The sequence below is a fragment of the Crocuta crocuta genome, unplaced genomic scaffold (assembly GCF_008692635.1).
Source record: "Crocuta crocuta isolate KB4526 unplaced genomic scaffold, BGI_CrCroc_1.0 scaffold226, whole genome shotgun sequence".
NCBI classification, from domain to species: Eukaryota; Metazoa; Chordata; class Mammalia; order Carnivora; family Hyaenidae; genus Crocuta; species Crocuta crocuta.
In genome coordinates this window covers 644788-652452 of record NW_027530997.1, presented here as the reverse complement: position 1 = coordinate 652452, position 7665 = coordinate 644788, and the positions used below count along the sequence as shown (strand labels likewise).

At 39.3% G+C, this 7665-nt stretch overlaps 1 pseudogene; it reads left to right on the top strand.

Moving 5' to 3' along the window:
• Nucleotides 1-353: 353 nt before the first annotated feature.
• On the top strand, nt 354-1229 carry LOC144236871 (small ribosomal subunit protein uS2B pseudogene; annotated as a pseudogene).
• Nucleotides 1230-7665: the final 6436 nt, after the last annotated feature.

Sequence of the window (7665 nt, the reverse complement as noted above, 5' to 3'; positions counted from 1 at the left end):
ACCTACTGGAGGAAGAAAGGCCACTTAGAGAACTGAGGCCCCAGTTAACTGCCAGATATGGGAATAAGGTCATCAAGAACCAACTATTCCATAGCCAACCTGCCAACTGATCACAAATGTGTGACCAAGCCCAGACAAACCCACGTGGAGCAGAGAAAAAACACCACAGCTAAGTCCTACAGAATTGTAAAAAAGTGCCAACCCACAGAATTGTAAAAAAATAAATGGTTATTTTAAAATACCAGGCGATTTATAGTAAAAGTTAACTGATACAGCCTTTCTGTGCTACCCAGGGAGGGGTCCATACGGTGTTGTTTTGCGTTCCTTTCATAAGTTAAAGGGAAACTTTCACAATGTCTGGAGACCTTGATGTCCTATAAATGAAGGAAAAGGATGTTCTCAAATTACTTGCAGCAGGAACTCACTTAGGTAGCACCAACCTTGACTTCCAAGTGGAACAGTACGTCTACAGAAGGAAGTGATGGCATTTACATCATAAATCTGAAAGGAACCTGGGAGAAGCTTCTGCTGGCAGCTCGAGCCATTGCTGCCCTTGAAAACCTAGATGATGTCAGTGTCATATGATCCAGGAACACTGGCCAGAAAGCTGTGCTGAAGTTTGCTTCTTCCACTAGAGCCCCTCCTATTGCAGGCCACTTCACTCCTGGAACCTTTGCTAACCAGATCCAGGCGGCCTTCTGGAAGCCAAGACTTCTGGTGGTTACTGAGTTAGGGCTGACCACCCACAGAGGTGTTTAATGTTCACCTGTCTATCATTGCTCTGTGTAACCCAGACTCTCCTCTGCACTATGTGGACACTGCCATCCCACGCAACAGCAAGGGAGCTCACTTAGTGGGTCTGATGTGGTGGATACTGGTCCGGGGAAGTTCTGAGCATGTGAGGTACCGTTTCCTGTGAACACCCATAGGAGGTCATATGTGATCTCTACTTCTACAGAGATTCTAAAGAGATTGAAAACGAAGAGCAGGCCAATGCTGAAAAGGCTATGACTAAGGAGGAATTTCCAGGTAAAAGGACTGCTTCTGCTCCTGAGTTCATTCCTACTCACCCTGAAGTTGAAGACTGGTCTGAAGGTGTGCAGGTGCCCTCTGGGCCTATTCAGTTCCCAACTGAAGACTGGGGTGTTCAGCCTGCCAATGAAGACTGGGCTGCAGCACCCACTGTTCAGGCCATAGTCATAGTCAAAAGGGAGACAAGAAGAATCTGAACCTTGCTGGGTTCCCCTCAGTTTATAGCACTCATTCCTTAACCTGTCATATTCCAATTTTCCTTGATTTCCCACTCTTTATCAAACCTACCACAAAAGTACATAAGTCCGGCTATTTCTCTGGGTTCTTATCTCCTTATGAAGGCTCCCATACCACATCAAACTTACATTAAGTAAACTTGTAAGCTTTTCTTCTTTTTTTAAAGTTTCCTAGTCCAATACAACAGAATTGAATTGCTTCTGTTACCTCAACTAGACTCTCTCAATTTTGTAAAGTTATAGACCCTCTAGGTTATCTGCCTGCTTTCCAACCCTCTGTGTCCTTTCTAGCAGAGTCTGTTTTCCATATAAAGACTGAAAATGACAAATCTTCACTGCCCTAACTCTGCTGTACTTAGGACAGGGGCATGTGACCCCGTTCTGGTCCCATTCTTCTGGAAAGTACTAATTTTTGTGGTTGTTTTAGTAGGCAGCTTACTTGGGTGGAACCAAACTTCAAAGTTTATCTTCCCTGCAGTGGGTGTAAATATTAAATGTGTTCATCTTTGTTTATATGCTAATGAAAAATGCCCATTATGTACCATATGTAAAACAGATAAAACTATTGATTTTTCCTATATATAAAAGTAAATATTGTTAGTGATCAATTGTCTTCACTTGGATTGACTTTACAAATTTGGAGTCTTGCTCAACATTTTATCATCAATAGCAGTTTGGGAAAGCATGACCACTTAGTAAGTTTTTAAAATAAACTTTTTTGGGGTCTCTGGGTGGCTCAGTCAGTTAAGCATACGACTTCAGCTCAGGTCATGATCTCATCATTCGTAGGTTCGAGCCCCATGTTGGGCTCTGTGCTGACAGCTAGCTCAGAGCCTGGAGCCTGTTTTGGATTCTGTCTCCCTCTCTCTCTGACCCCCCCTGTTCACACTGTCTCTCTCTCTCAGAAATAAATTAAACATTAAAAAATTTTTTTAATAAAATAAACTTTTTTTATAAATTTATTTTTATAAATTTTTTTATAAATTTATTTTTAATGTTTATTTTTGAGAGAGAGAGAGAGAGAGGCAGAACGTGAGTAGGGGATGGACAGAGAGAGAGACACAGAGGCTGAAGCAGGCTTCAGGCTCTGAGCTGTCATCACAGAGCCCGATGTGGGGCTCAAACTCACAGACCGTGAGATCATGACCTGAGCCGAAGCTGGACACTTAACCAAGTGAGCCACCCAGGCATCCCTAAAATAAACTTTATACAATGAGTAATGTATACAGTTAATGGAGACATTCTGCAATTTAATTGGGAAAGAATATTTTCCAGGTCAAAATTTAGGATACAATAAATCTTATCCAGCAGACCTATCAGAAAAACAAAGTATTCTATATGATTCTTTTCAATAGCCAGAAATCAATAAATCCAAAAAGGCAGCTATAAGAAGAGCAATACACATGGTAGAAATAGCAGATTGTGAACAAACCTCTTAGAGGCATCTTCCTCTCATTTTACAACAATTCAAATGTAATTATGCATTAATAATATTCTTGGGGGGGTACCTGGGTGGCTCAGTCATTTGGGCATCTGACAGGCTCAGGTCATGATCTCATGGTTCATGAGTTTGAGCCCCACATCGGGTTCTGTGCTGACAGCTTAGAGCCTGGAATCTGTTTCAGATTCTATGTCTCGCTTTTTCTTCCCGCCCCCCACTCAAAATAAATAAATGTTAAAAAGTTAAAAAATAATTTAAAAATAATATTCATGAGATTATGACAATAGACACACATTTTACATGAGCAGCCATACTGAATAAAGTAACAAACACTGTGAGAGTGAAGAGTAAAAGTCAAAAGTAGAGCACATTTGTTTTGGGCTCTGCAAGTTGCTGACATTCCTGAGGTGATGGTGATAGACCCCCAACTTTCCTGGCCTGTACGATGATGAATCAGTGCTAACCAACTGACAGATGACCTTTTCTACACGGCTTCCACTTATTGTTTTTGCAGCTGGTTAAACAGCTGTGTCATAACACCAGCCACTGTGAATCCACAGGAAAGTGATTATAGGCAAGGGGGAAATGTCTTTCTTGGAAATCTAAACTAGTTTGTCTGTATGAATGAGAACCCTTGATGAGAAGACTTTAAACACTATAGTTGTCTGATGATGCAGTGTCAGAGTGGGGCTCTTTATAGAAACCATGCATTATTTATCTGACACCTGGAAATATGTGTAACACAAGCTTCTGAAAGTTTCTTCCAGTAGATCGAAGTTTTGTCCACAAAATAATAATTTCGCAGTCTATACATTCAGCTTCTCTCTCATCTCTTGATACCTGGGAAATGACTACAGTTCACAGATGTATTTTATTCAATTTGCAAGTGTTTAAGACAAATGAAACAATATTTTATTTTATTATTTTTTTAACATTTATTCAGTCTTGAGAAACAGAGAGAGACAGAGTATGAGTGGGGAAGGAGCAGAGAGAGTGGGAGACATAGAATCCAAAGCAGGGTCCAGGTTCCCAGCTGTCAGCACAGAGCCAGATGTGAGGGTCAAACCCACAGACCGTGAGATCATGACCTGAGCTGAAGTTGGATGCTTAGCTGACTGAGCCACCCAGGTGCCCCAACCATATTTTAAAATATGGAGAGTTTGGGGGCACCTGAGTGGCTCAGTTGCTTAAGTGTCTAACTCTTGATCATGATCTTAGATTAATGAGATCAAGCCCCGTGTTGGGCTCTGCACTGGCAGCGTGGAGCCTGCTTGGGACTCTCCCCCTCTCTCTGCCCCTCCCCTGCTTGCATTCTGTCCCTCTCAAAATAAACAAATAAACTTAAAAAAATAAAATATGGGGAGTTTTATCTCAAAAATTCTTTAGAAATAGAAATAAAAACCCAGATTTCCATCTTCTCTTGAAACTAGAAGAATCTGGCAACCCAGCATTGAAAGCCTGCATGAGAACACTGAGGTGAGTTGAGTATTTGTGGCTCCTGGAGGACCTATGCTCCCCATTCACTTTCTTGACCTGCTCAGCCCCTAAAGGAATGGAGTCTGAGATCTAGGCTTTAGACAATTAAAATATTATCTTGTAAGCATTATTCACCAGAGGATGTAAAGATGAAGTTGTTACTGAAATGGCTGAGTGGGCTTTGAGAAATAGTCCAAATACAGGAGATTATAGAGTAACCACACTTTAATCAAACCCTTACAGAGAATATGTAGGTTTTCCTAAAGTGACTTTTTAGCATACAAGCCAGAAACTATCTTGAGGGGATTCATCTATATACAGGCTTTTAGAGAATAGTTGAATACTTTTTTGATGTAATTTATGTTTATTACAAGATTGAGGAATTCACTATTTTTGCCAATCATATATTTCCAATATTGAAGTGAAGGTAGAAATGTCTGTAACCTCTAACTTAAGAGTGATGAGAGAATTTGGGGAAATTTAAAATAAGAACTGAAAGCTATCAGTACATCAAAAATTTGAGCTTGTTGGGGCACCTGGGTGGCTTAGTCAGTTGAGCATCGACTTTCTGTCAGGTCATGATCTCACAGCTTTGAGTTCAAGCCCTGCCTGGGGCTCTGTGATGATAGTTCAGAGCCTGGAGCCTGTTTCGGATTCTGTTTCTCCCTTTCTCTGTCCCTCCCCCACTTGCACTCAGTCTCTCTCTCTCTCTCTCTCTCTCTGTCTCAAAAATAAATACACATTTTTAAAAAATTTAAAAATTGAGCTTGTCAACAGAATAAGTACAATCTATATGAAAGAAGTTACTTCCTGACCAAAGTTCTGATAAACCCGCTAATAATGATAATCTGTACTTGCTCTCATGTATCATTAAGACTATCTTTTTTACTGTGTGAGAGAGAAAGAGTGCACAGAAGGGCAGAAGGAGAAAGAGAGAGGAGAGAGAGAGAGAGAGAGAGAGAGAGAGAGAGAGAGAGAATCTTAAGCAGGCTCCATGCTTAGTGTGGAGCCTGATGCAGGGCTTGATCCCACAACCCTGGGATCATGACCTGAGCCAAAATCAAGAGTAGGATGCTCGACCAACTGAGCCACCCAGGTGCTCCATCAAGACAATGTTATGATATAGATTGTATATGTTATCTATTAACACATAAAAAATTAGCCCAAAACTTAGAAGCTTAAAACAACAAGCATTTACTGTTTGATTAACTCTAAATAAGACTTGGGAAAACCTGTAATTACCAAACTTAAATACTGATATATACTTTCCCTTCCATATGTTCAGATGGTGGCTTGTACAAAAATCCTCCTTAATATACACAAAAAAATATATATGGAAAATAAGTTTTTAAAATATAATATCATACTAGAAATAGGAATGCTTTCCATATGAACTGCTTCCCCCACCTGTTCTCAAAGTGGATCCACATCCTTGGCAAGCTTAGAGCTTCACTATTCACTTTACTCTCATTCTTTCCCTTGCTTTACTTATTTTTTTCTCTATTTCCCTCATTCCCTCTTCAAACAAATCTAATTTTAAAATATTGCTTGAATTTTATGAACCCAATTTTGCTCTTGGGATATTCTACGTAAATTAGGAAATAAAATGTATTCTATTTTTATAGCAACAGTTTGGAGGAAATTAAAACCACCCTATAACAACACACACACATTAAAAAAAAAACCCTGATAAATTGCTATTATAGGCTCTTCTATAATGCAAATTAAATAGTTGACTTCAGTATGCATAGAACATCTGCTAACCCAAATTAAAATGAACGAGGAACTAAATTAGAATTGCTTTTTCCATCTAATCATAAAGAGGATAAAACATATTATGAGCCGGTTATTCTCAGTGTTAAGGCATTGCCTATTAGTAGGCTTAGTACAGAAAATTGAAGCAATAACTAAATAGTATCCTGGGGACTTGAAAGAGTTAATGACTGTAGCTGCCTAAGTGCTTAATTAACAGCTGGGTAGAGTTACCAGGAAATTCTAATTCAGTAATAACAACAACAGGTAGAGATTTATTCTCAATCCCAAACCAATATTGGCCATAGTCCTTTCTCTGGAGTTGAACTATTTTATGCTTTCTTGCTTTAATTACCTGTTATCAAATTTATTACCTCACTATGCATATTATGAAACAGTAGGCAACAGAAAACTATAAAAGATAGAAAATAATTTCTAAAAACATCTCATTCTCACAAATTTGAAAATGTAATTTGAATGCCTGGCAGAAAGAGACAAAATATAATGTTCATTTTTGTATGGAGAACAGCCCATTACCAGTTTCTCTCCCCTACTGTGGCTTTCCCCATTGACTCATGTAATTATCATTGAGGATGACAAGACTTGCTTGATCTTGGTGACCTGAGTTCTTTCTTCTTAAACTTTTTTCCCCCACCATCAAAGAAGAAACAGTATTCTGCTCTTTTCAATAGTACATACATCAAAACTGGAGCAAATCTCAAAAATGGGATTTGCATGACCCCAACTCAAAATGGCATGAGAGCCACTAGAATACTCCATATTTTTCATTACTAAAAATTAAATGAATGGTTTGTAACAGTAGGAATTATTTTCAATTGTTTCAACAAATTTCAATTTGTTTCAACAAATTATGGAGTTATTTTTTGGTTTTTCCAAGGAGCTGTCTAAGATCTAATTACCTTTCTGCTCTAGCATCTCTAGTATGTAGCTATGATCTTCACGAACCCCTCTTATACCAAGATAGCTCTTCTCCTTCCACCTTGCATGTATATTCTAGGAGGAAATAATGAGGAGGAAAAAAGGCAAAAGACATGCACCAGCGTATTACATAATAAAAAAGGATAGAGGTACCTGGCTGGCTTAATCAGTAGAGCATGTGACTCTTGATCTTGAGATGGTAAGTTCGAGCCCATGTTGGGTGTAGAGAATACTTAAATACAAAACTCTTTAAAAAATAATAAATAAATAAAATGAGGAACAAAGATGACCTGTCCAATAATTGATGTTTCTGTGGGGAACTCGCAATAGAAGTTAATACATATTTAGCGCTTAACCACATTCTAAGTATTGATGTAGGTGCTTTCCATATAGTAGGTGTAACTCATTCCATATAGTAACTCATTTAATTTTGATAATAATCCTTTGGGACATTCACTGTTTGTTCACCTCTGTGAGAGGCTGGTAGTCAGCCCTGCTATCAGTAACTTCCTGAAGACACCAGGGAGGCTGTCTGGGCCTGGTTAGCGAAGGTTCCAGAAGTGAAGCAGCCCACAAAAGGAGAGGCTCCAGGGGCAGCAGCCAACTTCAACACCGTCCACAGGCCAGTGCTCCTGGAGGATATAATGTTCACACCACCTGGTTTTTAAATGGTAACAATGGCATGAGCAGCCAGCAGAAGCTTCTTCCAGGTTCTCTCCAGATTTATGTTGCAGATGCCATCACTTTTCCTTCTGTAGATGTATTGTTCCATTTGGAAGTCAAGGTAGG